The sequence below is a fragment of the Mesoplodon mirus genome (assembly GCF_964341445.2).
Source record: "Mesoplodon mirus genome assembly, chromosome: 3".
NCBI classification, from domain to species: Eukaryota; Metazoa; Chordata; class Mammalia; order Artiodactyla; family Ziphiidae; genus Mesoplodon; species Mesoplodon mirus.
The window spans coordinates 135,199,337-135,225,772 of record NC_138978.1 but is presented as its reverse complement, the minus strand read 5'-3'; the positions used below and the strand labels follow the sequence as shown (position 1 = coordinate 135,225,772).

General features: G+C 38.0%; 1 protein-coding gene and 2 pseudogenes across 4 annotated transcripts in view; 2 read left to right on the top strand and 1 right to left on the bottom strand.

The window, feature by feature from the left end:
• LOC309799247 (centrosomal protein of 78 kDa-like) overlaps positions 1-26,436 on the top strand; it is a 780,309-nt pseudogene that overhangs the window by 599,758 nt on the left and 154,115 nt on the right. The window lies entirely within an intron of this gene.
• The window catches only part of LOC309800867 (centrosomal protein of 78 kDa-like), a 720,575-nt pseudogene that overhangs the window by 562,737 nt on the left and 131,402 nt on the right, over positions 1-26,436 (top strand). The gene's annotated exons all lie outside the window — the stretch shown is intronic.
• The window catches only part of LOC309799856 (ferritin light chain-like), a 99,141-nt gene that overhangs the window by 25,627 nt on the left and 47,078 nt on the right, over positions 1-26,436 (bottom strand). The window lies entirely within an intron of this gene.

Genomic DNA, 26,436 nt, shown 5'->3' with positions numbered 1-26,436 from the left:
TTTATGTTAACATTAAAAAATCTTCTTCAATTTTACTTATTGTTGTTAGGACATAATTTTTGAATCCTTTAATTTTCAATCTGACTCTTGTCTCTTGTAGGTGGCATAGAATTACGTTTTTTGTTTTAATAATCCTTGTCCTTTAATTTGAGTATTTACAGTTAAGGTATTTTCTTGTAGACCGTTTACTCCTCGTTTACTATCTGTCCCACCTTGTTATGTTCCTTTTGCTCTTCTTTCTTCCTTTTAGATTTCTTCAAATTCCATTTTCCCTTGTATTAGCTTGTTATTTTTACATAAGTAGCAGTTACACATGTACCATGACTTATTAGCTCTTTTACTGCTTCTCAAGCAATGCTGAGATCTTAAATATCTTTTACTACTTTTTCTCTTCCATTTGTTTTAATGCATTTTAATTTTTGATATATTTTATTATTACTTTTTTGTGCTGTTAGATTTTATTTAGGTTTATCCACTTATTTATTCCTTCTGTTATACATAATTCTTTATAAAGTCCTTATTTTCGTCTATGATAATCTTCCTTCAGCCTGCGGGTCTCCCTGTATAATTTAATTCAGTCAGTTCTGATGAGAACATATTTTCTAAATTTTGTTTGTCTGAAAATTTCCTTATTTCATCTTTCCTTCCAAACAACATTTTCTCTGCCTCTAGAATTCCCAATGGGCAGTTCTTTTCTTTAGCACTTAAAAATGTTATTCCATTATTTTCTAGTATCCAGTCAGTTTCGTTGAGAAGAAAGCTGTAATCTTAATCCTATTGTTCCTTTGAAAGTAATCTCTCTCTTTTTCATCGGGCAGCTTTTAAGATGTCATGTTTTTCTTTGCTATTCATGAATTGTACTGTGGTGATCTCAGGTGTGGTTTTCTTTGGATTTGTTCTTGTTGCATTTTTTAGTGCTTATTGAATTTATGGCTCCATATATTCTTTTTAGTTTTAGAGAACTCTCAGCTGTTAATATTTCTGAAATATTGTTTTCATCCCATCTCTCTCTCCTTTTTTCTTTGGACTCCAGTTTACACATATGATAAAAAATATTTACTGTGGCCCATGTGTCTCAAATGCGCTTTTGTCTACTTTTTATTCTTTTCGTTTCCCATGCTTTAGTCTTAATATTGTTACTGCTCTATCTTCCAGTTCACTTACCTCTCTTTACCTGTGTCCAATCCAGTACCGAGTTTTAAATTTCGTATAGTTTTTAATTCTATCAGTTCAACTTCAATCAGTTTATAGTTTCTAGTCGTCAAGTTAAGTTCTCCACCTTGTCATCTATTTTCTTGAACTTGATAATATTTACCAAAATATGTATGAACTTTAATGTTTAGGTCATCTATGATTCTGATTCTGTTTTGTTTTTTATTCTAATTCTCCTTTTCTTGGTAGTCTTGGTGGCTCTTCAGTGAATACCAGACTTGGGATATGACAAGTTGTATAGAATCTGAATGACATTACAGTTGCCCTTTGAACAACCTGGGTTTGAACTGCACAGATGCACTTATACGTGTATTTTGTTTCAATAAGTAATACAGTACTACATGATGTGTTGTTGGTTGAATCCTCAGATTCAGAACCACAGATAAAAAGGGCCGACCATAAAGTTATATGTGGATTTTTGACTGCACAGGGAGTCAGTGTCTCTAACCCCTACATTGTTCAAGGGTCAACTGTATTTTCTTGAGGAGAGAATTTCCTATTCTTAGGTAGGGAGCAGAGGGGAAGATCACCTTAGTCACTGGACCAACTTCATACTCATTTTCCTTCTTTATAAGGCTCAATGTAGATGTTGCCTCAACCTTCCTTACACACACACACACACACAAACACAGACACACACACACACACATATGTAGAGATTTCAATGTCCTAATTCATATCATTAGTTTACCATTGGGCCACAAATCTTTCATAGGTTCTGAACCCCAATTTTGTCTCTTCAGCATTATGAACCAACTAAGTCTTTGCTTTGACTTCAGTTAGCTTTTGTTTGACTTCTTAGCATCTTGCCTTGTCTACCTATTATACATGGAAAATACTGCAAGGGAACACTGTTGCTGAATCCAGCTCCGTTCTCTGAATCTTTACTCTCTCTGTGATTTTGGTCCTTAAAATTCTAGCTGCCTTGTTATTTCTCAATTCCAATTCTGGTTTCCTTAGTCCTATGACATTGTCCTAAGATCTGCTGGCTTTTCTACCTCTTAGGAGCCACATTTGGTTTCTCAGCCTTTTGCTCTTCATCAGTAGTTTCTAAATGACTGGGCTAGAAAAGCATGTGCAGAATATTGTTCTCACTTCAGTGAGTTTCTTTCTCTATTTTACTTTTCTAGGTCATGGCTACCTCAGTAGCTTTCTAACGCTCACAGTCAAATGTTGCTTATGATTTATCTGGCCTTTCTAGTATGTTTTCCTAAGGTAAACTGATATAGTTGGAAACAGAAGTTCGTACCCACCATTTAAAAAATGCTGTTTTGTCTTTCTATGAATTCTCTTTTCGTCCCATCTTCTGTCACTTTTTCCCACCAAAAATTCCCATTCTCCCAGATAGATTATTTTAAGATTAAAAATTATTATCAAGCTAATATGTTAATTTTGAAAGGAATTAATTTTGCTTTGAACAAGAACACAGATTGGTGAATGGAATATGGAAGATTCCTTAAGACCTTTTTCATCTCTAAGAGTAGTATCCAACCATCGGTACCATAATAAGTTTGCCAACAACGGAAGAAAGCAGTCTTTATAAAATCAGCATTATTCAGTAATCTCAAAAACTGCTTCACTTTCCTGCTCATGCCACCAATTTCCAAATGTTCAATAGGAGCAGAGAATCATGGGATGGGATGTGGAGAAATGGCCTGTCATAGTAACTATAAATATTGGAAGAATGGAATTATAAATAAAGAGGGTTTTCTATGAATATATTTGAAGTGTTTGTTCCTACAGAACTTCTAGAATAAGACTCAAAAGTTTAACATAGAAACACCTCTTAATAAGTATGAAAATCACTAAAATTTATCTCATAATACTTTTTTCTTTTGTGTTATGTGATTGTCAGAGTCACACAAAACTATTTTTATCTGGACATCACAGATCTTCTTATTTTTACTATGGGATCAGTTACCCTACATTTTTGAAATTTGGCAAAATAGTTAAAATTGGAACATTTCCCCCAAATCCAGGGCATATGACTTACATTTCTGTAGAAGGCAATATTATATTTCTGTCTAGTTCTGGGGTAAACATTTTCATACATGCCAATCCAATTTGACTAATGTATCATTTTTCCAGTGCATTAGTGTAAAGTAAATGGTAAATTCAGTCAAACAGTCATTTCATACATCAAAAAGGAAAATCAGTCAACACAACTGTCTGACTGAAATGAATGAAGAAAACAAATCAAGGCAAACAACTGTCCCAGTAGACTTGTATAAATACAGTAGTGGTGTCATGTGCAGAATTAATATTCCCTCACCCTTAACTGGAGAACACTCTGCCAGCCAATTCAGTCACTCAAATGATACTGAATTATAATATTCCAGTTTCATTTACTCTCAGTTACTGCTGACTGCCCTTCCTTCTCCTTCATCTGTCCATCAGTGGAGAATGTCAGAGCAGGAGAATAGTAATATTGGCATATTGTAATGTACTGCCGTGAATTCTACAGCTTCAAAATTCTTAGGATAACTCAATGATCTTAAAGAGTCTGGTGCAGAAAGGATATGTGAATTAAATCGCAGACCACTGTGTGACCCTTCCAGCACTAACACCCCTTATTCCTGGCTCTAATATATCACACAATACTCAAGAGGAAGGTTTTGAGTGGTCAGCAGAAATATGGCTCCAAAGCAGCCACATGGAAAAGAAATGTTGTCATCTCTGATCCACTTTAAAGTTGACTTGTCTTTTACTCATAAACCAGATTCAGTGTGAATTCTGTTCTGCTAAATGTTAGAGAATCTATTGGAGGAGTGTGGCCAGTTCTTTAGAATTTTTTTACTCTCTAACTTTTTGTTTTTTTTAACATCTTTATTGGAGTAGAATTGCTTTACAATGCTGTGTTAGTTTCTGCTTTATAACAAAGTGAATCAGCTATACATATACCTATATCCCCATATCTCCTCCCTCTTGTGTCTCCCTCCCACCCTCCCTACCCCACCCCTCTAGGTGGTCACAAAGCACCGAGCTGATCTCCCTGTGCTATGTGGCTGCTTCCCACTAGTTTGTGTTTTACATTTGGGACTGTATATATGTCCAAGCCACTCTGTCACTTCATCCCACCTTACCCTTCCCCCTCCCTGTGTCCTCAAGTCCATTCTCTACATCTGCATCTTTATTCCTGTCCTGCCCCTAGGTTCTTCAGAAGAATTTTTTTTTCAGATTCCATATATCTGTGTTAGCATACGGTATTTGTTTTTCCCTTTCTGACTTACTTCATTCTGTATGACAGTCTCTAGATCCATCCACCTCACTGCAAATAACTCAATTTCATTTCTTTTTATGGCTGAGTAATATTCTACTGTATATATATGCCACATCTTCTTTATCATTCATCTGTCGATGGACACTTAGGTTGTTTCCATGTCCTGGCGATTGTAAATACTGCCACAATGAACATGGTGGTACATGTCTCTTTTCGAATTATGGTTTTATTAGGGTATATGCCCAGTAGTGGGATTGCTGGGTCGTACGGTAGTTCTATTTTTAGTTTTTTAGGGAACCTCCATACTGTACTCAATAGTGGCTGTATCAATGTACATTCCCACCAACAGTGCAAGAGGGTTCCCTTTTCTCCACACCCTCTCCAGCATTTATTGTTTGTAGATTTTTTGATGATGGCCATTCTGACTGGTCACAGAAAGAACTTTGGCATGGTGTTCATCATCTAACTTATCCTAACATGCAGACATTTATGAGAGTAAAGTCATGTCTTTGCCAGAGTGGGTTGCTTATCTGGGCAACTGGGTCAAATCAAGAAGGGCAAATGTAGGCTGCCAGAGTAAATAAGGAGAGGAAAAACAAAAAGAACGAGCCATATCATTCATCAGTGATTTTCTCCCCAATATTCTTAGACTCCACCTATCTCCATCTTACTGGTAACACAGGAACTAGACTGAACAATCAGGTAAAAGGTCTCTACAGAAACTGAGGTAATATAGAAAATTAAAAAAAAAAAACTTAAAATTGTAAATTTTCTTCCTAGGGCTAATTGAGATGATACTTCAATAATAACATAAGATCAGGTGAAGTCTAAAGAAATTTTAGAAAACCTGGATACAGTAAGAAAACATCTGTTCGCCAGCATCCAAATGTTAGAGAGACACCAAGACATGTGGGCCAAGTTCTGGAGAGAAGGGAAACACAGATGCAAGCTTGACATTTGGTGCAGCTTTTCTCCTTGGGGCATTTGCTGATTCAAATGTTGCAGCCTAGGAGCTGAAAAGCCAAGGAGTTCAAAAGACTGTAACCACAGAAGCCAAACGGCAAGAGCTGAAGCTAAAAGCAACAACTAATGGAATGACAAGCTACACGTATCCTTAGTCTCACAGGGCTGGGGGAACCATTACATTTAAAGCCTAACAAATACAAGGGTAGTTGGGAATAGGGAGAATCCAAACTTTCACGTGGTAATCCCAAAAGGCAACACCCATAGAGGAAGGAGAAGACAGAAATAGAGCACCCTTCACACAGACTGAAAAAACAGCTTTGAATGAGCTGAATGAGAATGGACTAAGGTTTCCAGTCCCTATGGTAACTGTCTGCCATGGGCAAAAGGAAATCTTTTCAAGAGAACGATAACAACATCCAGAATATGGAGGTATCTTTATAGTTTCCTAAAATAAGTTAAGCCCAATTTTAATATAAAAAATAATTGGACATACCAGGAAAAAGACTAAATGATCAAAAGCTCAAAAAAGAAAGAAAGATAGATAGAAAAAAGACAATATAAATAGACACAGGAGGACAAGAGTTAGTAGGCATTGGTTAAAAAACAAAACACAACAACTATGATTAAACAAAGAAAATAGACACATGGCAAATAAGCATATGAAAAGATGCTACACATTCCATGTCATCAGGGAATTTTAAATTAGAATAACGAGATACCACTACACACCTATTCAAATAGCTAAAATCCAAATAATGAAATACCAAAGTTGTTGATGATGCAGAACAACTGAAATTCTCATTTGCTGCTAGCAGGGTACTTGGCAGTTTCTTACAAAACTAAACATACTTTTACCATACAGTGATCTAGTAATCATGCTCTTTGGTATTTACCCATAGGAACTGAAAAGTTATGTCCGCATAAAAACCTGCACATGGATGTTTATAACAGTTTCTTTCATAATTGCCAAAACTTGACATCAACCAAGATGTTTTTCAATAGGTGAATGGATAAACAAACTATGGTATATCGGTACAAAGGAATAGCATTGAGCAATAAAGAGAAAATGCTATGAAGCCATGAAAAGACATGGAAGAAGCTTAAATGCATATTGCTAAGTGAAAAAAAGCCAATCTGCAAAGGCTACATGCATATTATATGATTGCAGCTATATGAAATTTAGGAAAAGGCCAAAGTGTGGAGACAGTCAAAAGATCAATGGTTGCCAGAGGTTGCGGGGAGGGAGAAAAGGATGGGTGAAGCGCGGAATTTTAAGGGCAAAGAAACTCCTGTGTATGGTTCTGTAATGGTGGATACAGGTTATTGCACATTTGTCAAAAATCATATAATGTACAAAACAAAGAGTGAAGTCTAATGTAAACCATGGACATTAGTTAGTAATAATGTATCAATATGGGTTCATTAACTATAACAAACATCTTACGCTAATGTAAGATGTTAATAATAGGGGAAACTGGGTAGAGAGCTAAGGAGGTATGAGAACTCTGTCCTTTCTGCTTAATTTTTCTGTAAACCAGAAACTGCTCCGAAATAGTCTGTTAATTAAAAAAACAAATCTAGACCTGCATGCATAACTTGCACGTAACTCCAACCACAGCAGCATTATTCATAAGAGCCCCAAAGTGGAAATAACCAAATGGCCATTTACTGTGAATGGATAAATGAAACATAGTAATATCCACACCATGGAATATTATTCAGCCATAAAAAGACATCAAGTACTGATGCATGCTACAACATGGATGAACCTTGAAAACATGCTAAGTAATTGTATGATTCCATTTGTATGCAATGTCCAGTCTAGACAAATCTGTAGAGACAAACTATATTAGTGGCTGCCTAGGGTTTGGAGAAATGGGGGAGTGAGTGACCTATAATAGATTCTTTTTCTTTTGGGGGTGGATGAAAGTTCTAAAATTGATTGTGGTGGTAGATGCATAACACATTAAATTGTACACTTTAAATAATATGGAAAGTAAATTATATCTCAATGAAACTATTATTTAAAATTATGATTAATGTATTAAAAGAAGGGCAACATGTACAATTTAAGCAAAAATTATCTGTGAAATGCAACCAAAAGAAACTTCTAGAATTAAAAAAGTTGAAATTAAGCACTCAGAAGATTGGTTGAACAGTACCTTAGTCAAACAAAAGAAAGGAATACAAATGTCAATTAAAAAATAACTACACAAAAATTTGGAGGGAAAATGATGGAAAACAGAGAAATAAGTACTTAAGACATATAGAGTATATGTAAAACACTGTGTCTAGCCAGCCCCAAGTCACACAGCCTAGGAAGGAGACACACAGCCTACCTGAATCACAAGGACTTCTCCAAAGTAAAAATGAGGTTCTGAGGCCAGAAGTGGAAGGAATGAATTACAAAGGAAAAGAACAATGGTAAACTATAATGTAGATATACATCGGTAAATACATAGGTTCCCTGGGGTTGTGATCTGGTACAAACAATAAAGAGAAAAAAGATAAGACTCATAGTAGAGGCTGCTAGATTCTGCTGAGGAAAATGTCCAGGGAGGGAAGAGTTGATTTATTTCACTATTTTTTTAGAGTCCACATATAAGTGACATCATGCACTATTTGTCTTTGTCTTATTTCACTTAGCATCGTGGCCTCCAGTTTTATCCATGTTGACTTAAATGATAGGATTTTATTCTTTTTTAAGGTTGAATAATATTCTATTCTATATATATACCATATTTCCTTTCTCCATTAATCTACTATGGACACTTAGGTGGTTTCCATACCTTGGCTCTTGTGCATAATGCTACAATAAACATGGGAGTACAGATATCTCTTCAAATTATGATGATATTTCCTTTGGATATATACTCAGAAGTGGGAGTGAGGAAGAACTTATGACACAAATCGACCATATGTAAAAGATGTTGTAGGAATGAAAAAGTCTGAACACCTAGAAAGAGTGTGGAGTATTTGGAAAGGTCATTGTTCAAGGTCATACATAGTTTAAAGTTATGACATTTCATTGAGCCTGTGTGCATGAAGGCTTGCTTATATTTTGGGATTTGAATACAGTGCAAAGAAGTGTTGTTAAATTTTCGATCAACATCAAAAAAAGTGTGGAAATGTTTTTTTCTTTGATTATGAAACTGCAGGAAAGGCAAGCCTAGAATTCTAGGCCCACTAGAATTTTCCCTGATGATAGTGCTAATTTAGGAGAAGAAGAAGGATCCAAGGCTATAGAACAATTTTGAAAGCAAAATAAGACTGCCGAGTCTTCACCCAGTGTATGAGATTAAGTTTTAATGGCATATGATGAAGTGGCCACGACACAGCCGGCAGAGCTCGTTGAGTTGTGGAAAATGGCTCTTGAAGCTACAGGAAATGGACAGTAGACATAGAAAAAGAACAAGGTAAATCCCAAAGAGTAGAAGGACAAAATTAATCAAGAGAAAAGTCAAAAATAGAGAAGAAAAGCAGTAAACGTGACAAAGAAAACCAAAAGCTTGCTCTTTACAAACACCAATAAAATAAGCAATATTTGGCAAATATGATAGAGATGGGACTAGCTATAAAACAGAGAGAATTTTTTTTTAATTACAAAAGAATACTATGGTAGCTTTATACCAACACATCTAAAAATCTGGACAAAGTGGCTGATTATGATTAGTTATATGCAGCCATTATTTACTCCTGTTTTGAGTAGAGAATACAAGAAGCTTTATGAAAATAGAAAACATAATCAAAGATATACACCTTAGAAAGACATCAGTTATTTTCCAATGTATATAAAAAATTAGAAGAGTCCTAATATGAAAATCAGATATGGGGCTTCCCTGGTGGCGCAGTGGTTGAGAGTCCGCCTGCCGATGCAGGGGACACAGGTTCGTGCCCCGGACCGGGAAGATCCCAGATGCCACGGAGTGGCTAGGCCCGTGAGCCATGGCCGCTGAGCCTGCGCGTCCAGAGCCTCTGCTCCGCAACGGGAGAGGCCACAACAGTGAGAGGCCCGCGTACTGCAAAAAAAAAAAAAAAAGTGAGTGACAACTTAAATGATATATGGAATATTTTGCTGACTTACAAGGGCATGCATAATTAAATATGACCCAGTTGAAATGTTAACTTTATTTTAATGTGTATGTTGGGATGGAGTCTTCAAGGTGCCAGAAAACAAGCATTCATCCATCCTGTTTGGAACTGCAGCACACAGACACCTTCAGTTACCAGTTCTGTTCATGCCACAGAATCATCTTCAGAAAACATACTGTTTTTTATGGACCTGGTATATATCTTAATTAGTTTGAAGAATTCCCCAAATACCTGTTAATATGTAGTGCTCCAATTCCAATCTTGCCACGTCCTGTACCAGTGACACAGCACATAGGAGTTTCATTTCTCTTTCTTTCTCTGGGTTGTTCAGAACCCAACGAAAGAACAATGGAATGACATCAAAGAGATCAGGGTTCTTGTCCCAGATTTACCATAAAATAATAGTGTCCTCTTGGGAAAATTATAGTTATTCTAGGCCCCTTTCCTTTTCTTTACTTTGACAGAGCTGCACTAGATGACCCCAAGTAACATTGCACTCTTTGCAGTAGTAGCGTAGATGTTACTGGTTTTCTGAAACAAATGAAGACAATGACACATGAAACTGTGCCACATCTCTGTAACTATGTTTTCTTAGAGTTGCCTCCATTTTACAGATGATAAGATGGCTGAGCACAGAAGTAGATGTCTTGACCAGAGGTTGCAGAGTAGATGGAACTGAACCACAAGTTTCCTTCTTTCCTGAAGCTCACTTAGCCAAAACATAGCCTTCTGAATATTAAGCTGTAAAGCATATTATCAGTATGCTTTAAAAGAAGCGGTTCTTCTAGGATTTCCAATTAATAGCAGGAGGTTTTGAAATTCTTCAAAGATCATCTAATTTTGTGAGATTTACAGCTCAATTATCCTGTCAAGCAAGTTGTATTAGTGCCAATCATCTGAGCTGCTGGATGCTTCTCTGAACTTCTTGAAGTTTTCTTCTTGCTCTCTGAAATTCGTGCCAGATAAGCCTTTTTCTAGAGCGTATATACAGACTTGTGTATTTTTATAGAGAAAAGCAATGCAGTGAGTCAGGACGGGGGTTAAGCCCTCATTCTCAGAGTGGTATTGAGCTTCTGGTGAAATATAATCATCATTTCCTCAGAATCGAAAAGCAGTTATCTCTAGTTTTTAATCCCATTAACTATTTATACATTTATGTATGATACATGTATTTATTGTACCTACTAGGTGTGTTCTCTTTGGGAAGTACAAAGCTCTTTGAGATATAGGTTGTTCATTTTTTTGTTTTCCCACAAATACTGTGACCTTTTGAGCAGGAAGGTCTATATTTTACTAACATCTAGAACCAGCAGTTAACACGGTGTCTAAGATGTAGTCAATAAATATGAAATACATAAATGAACACATTTTTAAGGAAGGGCCAGGAAACGAACAAATAGAAATTTTTCATTTTCAGTCACAAAGCAACCAGAGACATAAAAATGATACAGACAACGAGTGCTACGGTCATTCAAATAAGGCATAGAATAGATACAACAAGGATCTCCTTATTGGCACAGGGAACTCTACTCAATATTTTGTAATAACTTATAAGGGAAAAGAATGTGAAAAAGGAATCACTGTGCTGTACACCTGAAAGTAACACAACATTGTAAATCAACTATACTTAAATTAAAAAACAAACAAACAGACAACAACAACAACAACAAAAAACCGAAAGAGGTCATAGAAGTTTTTATGAGATTCCATAAGAGAAGCCAAATGAGGACGGGCGAGACGGCTTTTGAATCAATTCAGAGGAGAGGTCACAGAGAAACTTGTCTTTGACCTGAACTTGAGTTTCCATTAAGATTGCAACTCAGGGATATTACAGATGAAGGTAATCACATAAACTTACTACACTGAAACTTGCAGAGCTTATGAGTGTTGTTCAAGATCCCAAAGCAAGTGCATTGTGGAATCAGAATTTTAAGTGAGACCTAATGAACTAAAAACAAGCAAACAAAAAAAAAAACCTTTTCTGTGATAACATGTTGCCTTTGAAGTCGTTATTTTGGTGGGTTGGTAGAAAGTGGTTCCAGTGTTTCTGGCAGCAATGACTAGTTCTGTCCCCCCCGCGGCCCCCCACCCCCGAGTTGATCCTCAAAGTTTCCTTTGAATGGACTTGCTAAAATGCAGACATGCAAGTATTCATGACGCCTGTGTCCAATCATTTCTCCTGCCATTGCCTACTTCACTTCTGGATTATATGAACAATTCACTGTCTTCATTTATGCTTTTCCCTCCTCCAAGAATTCCTTTCTCCCTATGGGGCACCTGGGAAACCCACTTCAGTTTTCAAACCTCAGTTTACATATTATGTCTTTTGTGCAGTCTTCTTTTTAGTGTTGTGATCACATGCTCCTTTTTGCTACCCTTGCACTTCTGCATGCCTGATTGTTGCACTCGCTACACTGTATTGTGATTGTGTTGTTTACATATATCTGTGTTCTCCTGGGCAACGTTCCTTGGGGCCAGGGACTACCGTTTTTCATCTATTGATGTTACCTTAGCATGTTACTTGTTGCGAAGTAGTTAGTTATAAAAATGAGATTTGTTTAAATTGAAAATTGTTATGTACATATTAGTTATTATCATTTACAGATATAACAGGAAAAAATATTAACGCTGGTGCTGAAAGTTCACTTCTAGTAAATGATGGTGGTACTTGACTTCACTTATGTTATTTTCCCCACTATTTTATATCTTTCTACCCGATATCTCTTCTTTATTTCCATCTCTTTCTTTATTACTAAACCAAGAAAAACAGGGATGAGGGTAGGGCTAGGCCATACTTGGCTGGAATAGTAAAGAAATTGTGTGGGGGTTTTGGTGAGAAAATCCTGAAGCATACAGGTCTGCATCTTCCTTTTATTTTTATTTTTTTGCGGTACGCGGGCCTCTCACCGTTGTGGCCTCTCCCGTTGTGGAGCACAGGCTCCGGAGGCGCAGGCTCAGCGGCCGTGGCTCACGGGCCCAGCCGTTCCACGGCATGTGGGATCTTCCCGGACTGGGGCACGAACCCATGTCCCCTGCATCGGCAGGTGGACTCTCAACCACTGCGCCACCAGGGAAGCCCCTGTTTGAAGTTTTTTGATAAATTAGATTTGATAACACAGTTTTATAAAAACTTAGTTTGGACATTTCTGAACCTCTTTTTTTGTTTCCTTATGTAAGAAAGCTGCTTGTTTAGGGTTAATACTAATTCAGTGGGGGTAAGATTTACACAGGACCAACCCTAACATTCATAGTGTGTGGCACAGGAAACAACTTTGAATGGCCATTTCAAGGAACAGTATACTTAAGTGTATACAATGAGTAAAATGGATGAACTACACAAATTTATGAGTTGAAAACCATAGAATCATAGAATTTTCTCACTGTAAAGGCTCTTACTTTTCCAACTGCTTAACTTCAACCTCTGTTAAAGCACTTCAGTAACAGGGAGTTCTTGAGTTTAAAATGCAGTCGCTCCATTTTATAGTTGAAAGGTTCTACTTGTCAAAATATTCATCCTTTTATCAACCTAAACCTCTCTACTTGGTCTAAAATCTTCAGTGTGGGACAGTCTAAACCCTTTTTCATAGGACAACTCCTAAAATCGTTTAGAGCGACCACCTACTTCTCTCCTGGTCTTGCTTCATGTCATCTATTCCCAGTTCCTTCAATTACTTCTTATTTTAGATTCCAGACACTTTACTGAATTCATCACTTTCTTCAGTATAATAACTCATTTGCTGAATGTGATATTTTAAGCCTAAAAGGATTTGTTTTCTGTAAAGAATTAAAACATAAAATGTCCAATCAACCAATAATTCTTCACCTAACATGATTCATATACACCAATTGATAAGGAAAATTTAAAAATTCAAATTACTTCATTCTTAAAGAGTGATCATAGTATGTCCTTATTTATAATGTACAGGAAACATGAATTTTCTTTCTGTGCATCTATAACAGTGCCCTCTTGCAGGGTACAGAGGATCCTCCATTGATGCTGCCTAATGATGTGTATGTGATATCCTGATATTTACTAAGAAGTTAGACATTCAGGAGGATTTTTTGTTCCCAGCAGACATACACATATGAATTTTTCTTCTCTATGTTTGTGTGTTTCTAACTTTTATTATTCATCTATTGGCACTTAAGTGCATTCACCAAACTGCATCATAAACATCAAAGTAGATTACTTCACTTTTCCTTTTATGAGATTATTATACTTATCAACCAATATTTGAGCCCTTAATATGGGCAAATCATCCTAGCCCGTTAAGCACAGAGGTAAAGAGCATGGAGTTGAGAGGGCACACACCAAGATTTGAACAAATTATGTAATCTCTCTAAGTCTTCATTTTTGTATGTGAAAAATGAGAATAATTACAATGATTGAACTCATAAGGTGGATCGTAGAAAACATCTAGGTGCTACGTGCAAAGAGCTTGTTTGACTACCTGGCAAATATATCCATTCTTTATTAACATGATGGTGATGATGTTGATGGTGATGATGATGATGAAGAAGCTACCAGCAGGTGTCCTTATTAGGTTGGTAAGGATGGTGAATAAGCCACAAGATCATGTCTGTGAACATTTGCATTCTAAGGCTACACTGCCTTTGCCTTCCCAACTCCGGCTCCACTCCTCATCTGTTTAAACATCTCCCAAGATAGCTCAGGTCTTCTCCTCTATGAAGCTATTCTGAACTACTCCTCTAGAATGAACTTAAAATACATTGCTTGCACTTATATTAATTTATATCAAGTACAAACTTCTGCAGTGGAATCACTCATCCTCCGTCAAACTTATATGGACCTTTACCTCCAACACTGATACCTAGCAAATCCTTCCACTACATTATAAATTATTAACCATAAGGTTTAGCATGTTCTCTCTTCCAAGGTATTTAGAACTTTAAAGGAGAAAGAAGCCTGCCCAAGTGGACAAAGCTAACACTTATCAAGCATGAGCTCCCAACATTTGCACCAGACAATTTCACATCATCTCATTATAAACTGACAATAATCTTTGTGAGGTTGGGGTCCTAACCTTCTTTTTACTGTGGATCCCTTTGACAATATGGAGTAGCCCATTTAAAGAGTCTTAAAATAACACTTTTAAATTCATAAAATATAATACATAGAATCTCAAAAGAAACTAGTTACTATGTTTTAAATGCAGTCATTAGACTATTTTAAGAACCAAATTTGTGATATAGAAACAAATGGGTATTTAAACTCATTAAATAAGAAGATATAACAGAGACTCTATTAACTACTATACTTAAAAATAGTGATGTTGGGGAGATGGGTTCACAACTCTGATACATGTGTACTGAAATTGAACAATTAAATAAATAGATGGTGGATGGTGGTAGCCACATTTCTCAATATTGAAGTATGAATTTACAGATAAACAAGAGGAGAAGGCTAAACTAATCTCAGAGTTAATGGATTATAGTTGCAGACATCAGTATACACTCAGCTCAATATAGATATAGATAGTTATATATAGAAATATTTACTGATATGTGTATATACATGGGTTAGTATACATATATATTTCTTTGTTCTCTCAGTTAAGAGAGCCTAATCAAATAATAGCCCATTAGCAACAGCACATCTAGAGCCCAGATCTTGGTTTCTATTACTACTCTCCAATTAAAGGAATCAGGGCTCCTCAGAGAAATGACTGATTCTAGGACTGGGGCAGGAAATACACAAAATGAGCCTGGAGCATCTTGTGGTACCAGAAAGTCAGGAAGTGTTAAACACACACACACAAACATGCATGCTAAACACAGATACACACAGATACACAGACACACACAAACTCACACACCCCAAAGGGAGTATGTCAAAGGAGCGCAGTCGCCAAAAGCAAAAGCTCCCAATGGCCAAAGCTGGAACAATTCAAACAACAAAATAAAGTAGTATTGGATTATAACCCAAAGGATAAAATAGATATCCATGAGTCTATACTGATATAAATAAATGTCAATAATTGAATAAATTAATGTTTAGGGGGAAATAGACAAATCTGTGTGGAAGAATTCCAAATACTTTATGTACATACTCTGTCCTCAAGGAGGTGGATCATAACTCTCCACTCTTTGGGTTTGTGCTTCACATAGTGACTTCCTTCCAACAAGTGTAGTGTGGAAGGGGTGGAGGAGTAACTTTACAGTGGAGAAATCTGAGACACTACCTCAGCCAGGTTATCAAGGTCAACATCAACAGGCAAATCACATTGATAGCATGTACCCTTGATAAGATGTTATAAAAAAGGCACTTTATCTGGTTGTCCTCCCAATAAACCATAATCCCAGTCTTACCATGAGAAAAGCATTGGACAGTTTACATTAGTGAGGTATGCTACAAAACACTTGATCACTGCTCCTCAAAACCATCAAAGTGGGGGCTTCCCTGGTGGCGCAGTGGTTGAGAGTCCACCTGCCAATGCAGGGGACACGGGTTCGAGCCCTGGCCTGGGAAGATCCCACATGCCAGGGAGCAACTAAGCCCGTGCGCCACAAATACTGAGTCCATATGATGCAACTACGGAGGCCCATGCGCCTACAGCCCGTGCTCCACAACGAGAGAGGCCACTGCAATGAGAGGCCGGCGCACTGCAACGAAGAGTAACCCCCGCTCTCCGCAACTAGAGAAAGCCCACACGTAGCAACGAACACCCAACACAGCCAAAAATAAATAAATTAAATAAATAAAATTTAAAAAGAAACTGTCAAGGTTATCAAAAACAAGAAAAGCCTGAGAAACTACCATAGCCCAGAGGAGCCTAAGGGGGCTTGATAACTAAATGTAATGTGGTGTCCTGGATGGAAGCCTGAAATGGAATTAAGGGCACTAGGCAAAAGCCAAGGAAATCTGAATAAAGTACAGACTCTGGTTAATATAATTGTATTAATATTGGCTCATTAATTGTAAAAAAGGTACCACACTAGTGTACGGTGTCAATAATAGAGGAAATTGGGAATGAGATATATAAGAACTCTGTATTATCCCCTTAATTTTTCTGTTTATCTAAAACCATTCTAAAATAGATATAGTCTATTAGATAAAACAAAAAAGGTAATGATGATTTGATTGTAACATCAGACTAGTGATACTTTGAGATATCTATAAAAACTGCCTTAGGAAATTGTCTGTGGAATCTGCTGGGGTATAGTCACAGGTACTCCTAATGTTATCGTGGTTTGTTGTCTGCATTTAGATTTAAAGGACATGCTAAATACTAAATTGCAGCTAGAGGTTAGTGAAATTAAAGATGTAATATTCCCATCCAGATTCCACATACACTTTGATACATATTAAGAATCCCCTGCTCTTTGGTGAGGTCTAATTTTATGAAAGTGAAACTCAGAGAGATGAATTAGGTTGTTCCAGCTTTTAAAAAGCCCGCATTCTAGGGTCAAGAATTCTTACTGAGCCTTGTTGAAACTGTTTGCTACACTACCTCCTAATTTTGGAACTGCTAAACAGAGAGTTGGGAACTCTTCCTAGATTAAAAGTACTGCCTTGGCCTTGTGCAATTATACTGTTTAGGTTGCTGGACAAATCCAAGGATAAAACTGGCCTGGACCTAGTGATGGGCAATTCCAAAAGCAAGCTGAATGTGAGAAGTTCACTCACAGAGAACCCTAGTGTCAAAGAGCCTCTCTACTTGGGAATGGTTCAACGCTGGGAAAATAAACCCTGTTTCAGCTGTAAAGAGAGCACATCCTTGGCCTTTTTTCCCCCTTAAGTCCAGAAACTGATGATCTGGTCAGCTTAGGAGAGGGAGGGAGGGAAGGAGGGAGGGAGGAAGATGAGACAGAGAGAGAAACCTGTTAATAGCTAGTGCCAATTTAAAGAGAGAAGGAAAGGGTTTATTATATACGTATATGCTAATATTATTCTTAAAGCCAATTCTGATAAATCCTTCGGGAAAGAAAGAGATGCAGTCATCTGTTAATGTGGCTTCAGCTTGTTTGTTTCCAAATGTTACAGCTGTCACCAGACCAGGCATTCCACTTGGGGCAAGGCCAGGGGGTTAGAGGGGGAACATCTGTCCACTAAGGACACCACTAAACAGCAACAAAATCTTGGGGCGACCCCTCTCTCTTTCCTCGAGTGCTTTTGCTAGCCGGTCCTACTTCCCTGTCAGAAGCCATCCTGGAGCCATTGCACCATGACAAAGTCATGAGCAACGGAAGGCGAAACTGCAAGGCAGCGCCGTGCCAGGAAGGTGGACTACAGCTCTGTTGTTATGTTTTATGATAATAAATTTACATACAGGGGCAATTTTGGGGGGATGTTGCTCCACGTGAAAGAAAAATTCCTCTAGGACTCCCCCTCCTGAAACTACCACAGAATGGGAAGTACCCACTAAAGCCCGGGGGAAATGGGTAAAGAATTAAGAGCCTGGAACTAAGGGGATGTTTTTATGAAAAACACCCTCTAGTATGGAGTTATGGCCATGGGCCGGAGTTTCTGATGACATAGGAAATTTATGGTTCTATTATAAAGGAAGATTAATTATAGAAAAGCAAATGACTAGAGCAGAATTGGTTGCCAGGATAGGGAGAAAACACTGTCTCAGTTGAAGGAAACAACGAGAAAGAGCATGCAGGTACATTGTAAATATTTTCATGGAACCATTGTAATAGGTTGTGCATGCAAGAAGAGAAATAGGAACAAGTAGCTCCAACTTTTACAATTAAAATAATCATATAACTGCTTGGCTTGGTTACTAAGAAATAACCTGTGATTAATGGGAACTTGGGGAAATAATAGGACATCTATAAACTAGGCGATATTTTTTAAAAAAAAATCTTTATAGAACATTTTGCGGTTTGATTGTGCTAAGATTGTTTGGCCACGTACCTGGTAATGTAATCAACTACAATATATAAACCTGTGATTGTAAACAATAGAAGAAGAATGAAGAATAAAGACATGAGAAAGAGAAACATGCAATGCTGATACTTTAAGAAGTGTAATAGAATTATTTCCTTTGCCGACGCTATCCATCCCTCGGGTATCCCTGGACTCGCTGGAGCTGGACTCCAGCAAGTGGCGCCCGAACAGGGACCTGAAGGGTAAGTGTAAATAGAGTGAGTTCGGGATAGCTAGGCTTCCACCTAGGGTGCTGCAGACCCCCTTGCAGAGTATAGGTAAGGTAAGTGAAGGGTGGATAATCTAATAAGTAATATAAAAGGTAAGTTAACTATGGGTCATAAGGAATCTAAAGAGAGAAAATTATTTATTGATATTATTAAACATATGTTATCTGGAAGAGGTATTAAGGTAACTACTAGTCAATTAGCTAACTTTTTAAACTTTATTCAAGAACAATGTCCATGGTTCCCAGAGGAAGGTACAGTTAATTTGGATACATGGGCTAAGGTAGGGGATCAATTAAAAACATATTATTCACTTCATGGGCCTGAAAAAGTTTCTGTAGATACTTTTGCTCTATGGAATCTCATTAGAGATACCTTAGATCCAGTACAAGAAAGACAGAGAATACCTTATATGGGAACTCCAGATGAAAGTACTCCCTTAATACCTCCAAAACCACCTCCTAAGAAAGTATTGGCAGCTACATTTGAAAAATGTAAAATAGATGATGATGATGATGATGAGTTGTCGCCTCAGGACCAAAAAGACCTGGAGGAGGCTGCTGCTGCTTATCATAGAGAGCCAAATCCTTGGGATTTTCCTGTTATTAATTCTGAGACAAAAACACCTTTGCCAAAAATTAGTTATCCTGCATTACCAGATTATAAACAAGAGATGCCTTTGAGACCACCGCCGCCTCCTCCAACTAACAAAATGATTAAAAATACATTTAATATTAAGCCAAAGACGCATTCCAGAAGAATGCAGGTCTCTGATGATCCAGAATTTGCTGCTTGTTTCCCTGTAGGTTTTGAAGGAGCCTTTGATGATGGGGTGACATGGGAACCTCTGCCTTATAAGATTCTCAAAGAATTAAAGGCTGCATGTGCTGATTATGGACCACTAGCTCCCTATACCCTCACTTTGCTAGATGCTCTTGCTAACAGATGGATGACACCATATGACTGGGTCGGCTCGAGTCTGTCTCTCAGGTGGGCAATATCTGTTGTGGAGAAGAGAATATGAAGACTTAGCTAGAAAACAAACTGCAATTAATAAAAGACAAAGGAAAGCTGATATCTTGTTGGATATGTTAATAGGTGAGGGAGATCATGATACTGCACAAAGTCAAATGTACCTAGATAAGGAAGTCTTGACGCAGGTCACTAGCTGTGCTGTTAATGCCTGGAAATCTCTTCCTTTGGTGGCTGGGAAAGCAACGACCTTGGGGGAAATTAAGCAAAGGGCTGATGAAGCATATGAAGACTTTGTGTCAAGATTAACACAGGCAGTACAGAGAGTAATTACCAATCAAGAGGCAGCTGATATGCTTGTTAAGCAATTGGCATTTGAAAATGCAAACAGTACCTGTCAAGCATTATTGAGACCTATTAGGAAAACTGGAAATATAACTGATTTTATTAAACAATGTGCAGATGTAGGACCTGCCTTTATACAGGGCGTTGCTATAGCAGCTGCATTAAAAGGGGAAATGTATCCACAATATGTACAAAATAAAGAAAAAAGGAGCTCCTGTCATTATGGCTCGGGGTACTCCCGGAAATTATTGTTATGCCTGTGGTAAGCCAGGTCATTTTACTAGAGCATGTCCTTATAAGAATGCAGATAACCAACAAGAAGCACCTAACATGCCTCCACTATCGGTTCCTTCACCTATAAATTCAAAAGTCAATCTTGCAAATACTTTATGTCCACGGTGTCAGAAGGGTTATCATTGGGCAAAAGAATGTAGATCTAAATTTCATAAGAATGGACAACTTTTACCACCTAATTCTGACACAGGCAATTTGGGAAACTTCCAGGGGGCCCTGCCCCAGGCCCCCAAAATGATAGGGGCAACACAAATAAATACATCCCAACATCTGAACCCCTTCCTTCCTTTTGTTCCATCTCAGAACTCTTCAGAGCAACCCCAGACAGTGCAGGATTGGACCTGTGTTCCACCACCTCAACAATATTAACTCCTGATGCTCCTCCAATAAAAATTCCTACTGGAATCAAAGGGCCATTGCCAGAAGGTGTATTGGGTCTCATATTGGGAAGAAGTTCATCATCTCTTGCAGGGTTAACAGTTTTGCCAGGTGTTATAGATTCTGACTATACAGGAGAACTACAAATTATGGTGGCTCCCCCTACAAAAACGCAACAAATATTTAAAGGTCAAAGAATAGCTCAATTGCTTTTGCTCCCATATTATCAGACGGGACAATCTGTAATTGATAAACCTAGAAATGAAGGAGGTTTTGGATCTAGTGATATGGCTTTTTGGGTAGAGGAAATTACCCAGTCTAGACCTACAAAAGCACTAAGGGTTAATGGAAAAGAGATTATAGGATTATTGGATACTGGAGCAGATGTGACCTGTGTGGCTGGTAAGGATTGGCCTCCAGCCTGGCAACTAAAAGTACTCATAATGAGCTTACAGGTTTGGGGAAAGCTCCATCTGTAGCAAAAATTTCACAAATATTGCATTGGACCAATGCGGAAGGTCAATCAGGTAATTTTGTCCCTATGTAATACCTTCTTTGCCATTTACCCTTTGGGGAAGAGATATATTGGCACAAATGGGAATGCTATTATATAGCCCAGATGAAAAGGTTACTTCTCAAATGTTAAATATGAGATATGATCCCAATAAGGGATTAGGTAAGGAACAACAAGGTGATATGTTGCCCATACTAACTAAACAACATAAATTTAGGCAAGGTTTGGGTTATCCAAATTTATAAATATGGCCATTGCTTGAGCTGCTGACCCCATTTCTTGGAAATCAGATCTTCCTGTATGGGTAGAACAATGGCCGTTAACTATGGTAAAAATTGTCAGCAGCAAGACAATTGGTACAACAGCAATTAGAAGCAGGACATATTGAAAGTTCTAACAGTCCATGGAATACACCAATTTTTGTAATAAAGAAGAAATCAGGAAAATGGAGACTCTTACAAGATCTAACGGCAATTAATAATACTATGGAAGATATGGGAGCTTTACAGCCTGGATTGCCCTCTTCTGTTGCTGTTTCAATAAATTATAATATAATTATTATAGACTTACAAGATTGCTTTTTTACTATTCCTTTGGACCCTCAAGATAGAAAAAGATTTGCTTTTAGTGTACCCTCTACTAATTTTAAACAACCTTATCAAAGATATCAATGGAAAATATTACCTCAGGGAATGAAAAATAGTCCAAACTTATGTCAAAAATTTGTGGATAAGGCTATAACAGAAATAAGAATTAATAATCCGGAAGTATATATGATACACTATATGGATGATATATTGTTGTCCCATTCACATAGAGGATATTTACAAGAAGTCTTACAGCATTTAACAGAGGCATTGCAAAAAAAAATGGACTCCAAATAGCTCCGGAAAAGATTCAAACTGAACCACCTATGACTTATTTAGGGAGAATAATACATACATAAACTGTGACACATCAACCATTACAACTTTGGAAAGATAATTTACGAACATTAAATGACTATCAAAAACTATTGGGAGATATTAATTGGATTAGGCCTTATTTAAAAATAACTACAGCAGAATTGAAGCCTTTATTTAACATATTACAGGGAAATTCAGATCCAACCTCATCTAGAAATATGACTCCTGAAGCAGAAAAGGCTTTTCAGTCTATTGAATCTGCTTTAAACAACTGCTTCTTACAAAGAATAGATTCCACAAAAGAATGGTGTTTGCTAATCTTGCCCACTCCAGTTACACCTACAGGTATACTTTGGCAGGAAGGACCTTTGGAATGGATCCATTTACCAGCTACTTCAAAGAAAATAGTTTGTTCCTATCCTATGTTAACAGCAACTTTAATAGCTAAAGGAAGAAAAAGAAGTAAGGAATTGTTTGGAAAGGATGTAACTAATATAATTATCCCTTATAATAAAGATCAACTAAAAATTTTATTACAGAATGATGAAGTCTGGCAAATAGCTCTTAGTTCTTATACTGGACAAATTCTGTTTCATTTGCCAAAACATCCGCTATTACAATTTTTTGCTACACTCCAGTTATATTTCCTAAATTCTACGTTGATCAGCCAATAGAAGATGCAGCTTTAGTTTTTACAGATGGATCATCTAATGGAAAAGCTGCTTTACTTATTAATAATGTTCCAAAGGTAATTCAAACTCAGGAAACTTCTGCTCAAAAAGCAGAATTAATTGCAATAATACATGCTTTCGCTGAGCTGCAGAACCAGACTTTTAATTTATATTCAGACTCACAGTATGTGGTTAAGCTATTTCCTCATATAGAAACCGCTGCTGCAGCAGATACAAAACCTCACCATCGGAGAGAGACCAATTCTTTGTCTGCCGCGTCCGCGCCCAAGACCTCGCAAGAGACAAGCCATCTCTATGAGAACTTCGAATCCACCAACTTGGGGTCAGATTAAACGACTTGCTGACGACGCCGAGAAAGTGGTAACAGACCAGGGAGCTACCTTAACACCTGGAAATCTTTTTGTTGCTATGCTTGCTATATTGGCCTTCCAGGTAACTAGGGGAAATGTTTTGGGTAATTCTTATTGGACTTATCTCCCTGATCCACCGATTTTACAAACTGTAGCCTGGGATAATGAGGATATACCAGTATCTACTACTATGCCCAGGTTAATGGGAGGAGCCCTAAGCTCCTATCCATATAATAAATTTAAAACAAATAATAATTTTACTTTTCATGGAAAATCAAGGTTCCATCCTATATGTTTTATATTTCCATCAATTAATAATTCTGTAGCCTCTCGTAAGGATGGATGTATACCGGTTTTTCTTAAAGGACAGCTTACTGCTTCTCCTTCGAGTCAATCTAATAAGAGACTTCTTTGGTCTTTGATTTATCTAGCACCCGGAGAAGATCCAACTTATAATCAACCTTCCTCTCATCCTTTAAAATTTCCTCCTTGTAATCCTCCTTATGGTATTCGTACAGGAGTACAATCATCTATATTACAATCTCCGGAAGACCAATTGGATAGTAACTGGGATGCTGTAGATACCAATACAGGATTTCCTACATGGAATTATTGTATATATTCTTCAAGAATCGATATTCCCATACAGGATACCACAAAAAATGTGCATGATTGGAGTAATCCTGATCCATCTAAGGATTATAGATCTTATTTACAACATCATGCACGTTATGATTGGAATAATTCATTCATTCCTGCTTCTATGCGTGTTAATAGATGGCACACTGGAGGATGGGTGCCTCCTATCCTAACTATGGCTCAAGATAATATGTATTATGCACAGACCCAGCTTTGGAAAGCTATTGCTGCACCATCGCCAGTTATTCTTCATAGACCTAAAAATATGGGCATTTATTTTGTGCAGGGTTGTATGTCAGCGCCTTATGTATTCTTGGTAGCCCCAAAATATGTGGATCTAAATATTTATCATAATACTTCTGGTTCTACATTTTGGACACATTGCTATGATTGTATTTTGACAAGTTGTATAAATCCCTCTATGAATGTATGAGTTTTAATGATTCTTAAACGACCACCATACATTATGTTGCCTGTAAAACTATCCTCTGCCTGGTATGATGATTATGGCTTACAAGTTTTGCATGAAACTGAAGTTTTATTACATTCAAAGAGAGTTGTTGCAGCTTTGATTCTAGGAATATCTACATTTATAGCTGTAATAGCACATTTTCTCTTTCAATAAGTTCCTTAGCTCAACAAGTACCTACAGCTCAACATGTAAACGAGCTTTCAAAAAATGTATCTTTAGCTCTGGCTACTCAGGAAGTTATAGACAGAAAGTTAGAAGCAAAGGTGGATGCCTTAGAAGAAGCAATTTTACACATAGGGCAGGAATTAACAGCGCTCAAAGTAAGATTAGCTTTGAGGTGTCATAAAAAATATAGATGGTTTTGTGTTACTCCTCTAAAAGTGAATGAATCATTATATTCTTGGGAACAAATTCAGACTCATATTATGGGAGTTTGGAACAAAAGAGATGTTAGTTTAGACCTTACTAAATTACATCAAGAGATTCATGACATAGGAAATACAAACTTAGATTTATCTCCGGCACAGTCTGCTCAGAACTTTTTTGAAAGTATTAAGTCATTTGTGTCACATAAAACCTTATTCTCAATGCTCATTAATGGAGGAATCATTGCAGTAGTTGTACTAATTCTGATATTTTTACTTCCAGTCATCGTCAGAATAATTATTAAAAGCATCAAACAACTTTCCGTGGAGCTACATACTGCACTTTTAAAAAATAAAGAAGGGGGAGATGTCGGAAGCCATCCTGGAGCCATTGCACCATGACAAAGTCATGAGCAACGGAAGGCGAAACTGCAAGGCAGCGCCGTGCCAGGAAGGTGGACTACAGCTCCGTTGTTATGTTTTATGATAATAAATTTACATACAGGGGCAATTTTGGGGGGATGTTGCTCCACGTGAAAGAAAAATTCCTCTAGGACTCCCCCTCCTGAAACTACCACAGAATGGGAAGTACCCACTAAAGCCCCGGGGAAATAGGTCAAGAATTAAGAGCCTGGGGCCTCCCTGGTGGCGCAGTGGTTGGGAGTCCGCCTGCCGATGCAGGGGATACGGGTTCGTGCCCCGGTCTGGGAGGATCCCATATGCCGCGGAGCGGCTGGGCCCGTGAGCCATGGCCGCTGGGCCTGCGCATCCGGAGCCTGTGCTCCGCAACGGGGGAGGCCACAACAGTGAGAGGCCCGCATACCGCAAAAAAAAAAAAAAAAAAAAAAAAAGAATTAAGAGCCTGGAACTAAGGGGATGTTTTTATGAAAAACGCCCTCTAGTATGGAGCTATGGCCATGGGCCGGAGTTTCTGATGACATAGGAAATTTATGGTTCTATTATAAAGGAAGATTAATTATAGAAAAGCAAATGACTAGAGCAGAATTGGTTGCCAGGGTAGGGAGAAAACGCTGTCTCAGTTGAAGGAAACAAGGAGAAAGAGCATGCAGGTATATTGTAAATATTTTCATGGAACCATTGTAATAGGTTGCGCATGCAAGAAGAGAAATAGGAACAAGTAGCTCCAACTTTTACAATTGAAATAATCATATAACTGCTTGGCTTGGTTACTAAGAAATAACCTGTGATTAATGGGAACTTGGGGAAATATTTTAATAGGACATCTAGAAACTAGGGGATATTTTTTTAAAAAAATCTTTGTAGAACATTTTGCGGTTCGATTGTGCTAAGATTGTTTGGCCACGTACCTGGTAATGTAATCAACTACAATATATAAACCTGTGATTGTGAAGAATAAAGACATAAGAGAAACATGCAATGCTGATACTTTAAGAAGTGTAATAGAATTATTTCCTTCACCGACGCTATCCATCCCTCGGGTATCCCTGGACTCGCTGGAGCTGGACTCCGGCACACGTTCAGCATAAAAAGAGCCTATCCAGCAACGGAGTGGGGTCACCTTTTGCGGCGGTGTCCGGGCCCGGTTAGGCCGGAACACCCCTCCCCCGCTCCCACCCCTTCCCGCCCGCTTCACGAACTGGGGCTTCTCGGCTCTCCCTAGAGGCTCTGCGCTCTGGGGAGGCCGAAACCTCGACTCTCCGCTTCCCCCTCTCACCTGCCTGCCCCCTGCCCACCCCCCGCTCCCAGCGCCGCGCCGGGTGCGCTGGAGAAGCTCAACACGTGTCAATTGAATTGAACTGCTGCGGGCGCAGGCTGTACGCCGCCGCCGAGCTCCGATCAGCACGACGTTACCGAGTGGAAATTTATGGAGTGAACGGTGTAAGCCAAAAGTTGCTCCCTGCCAAGGAAAATAAAACGC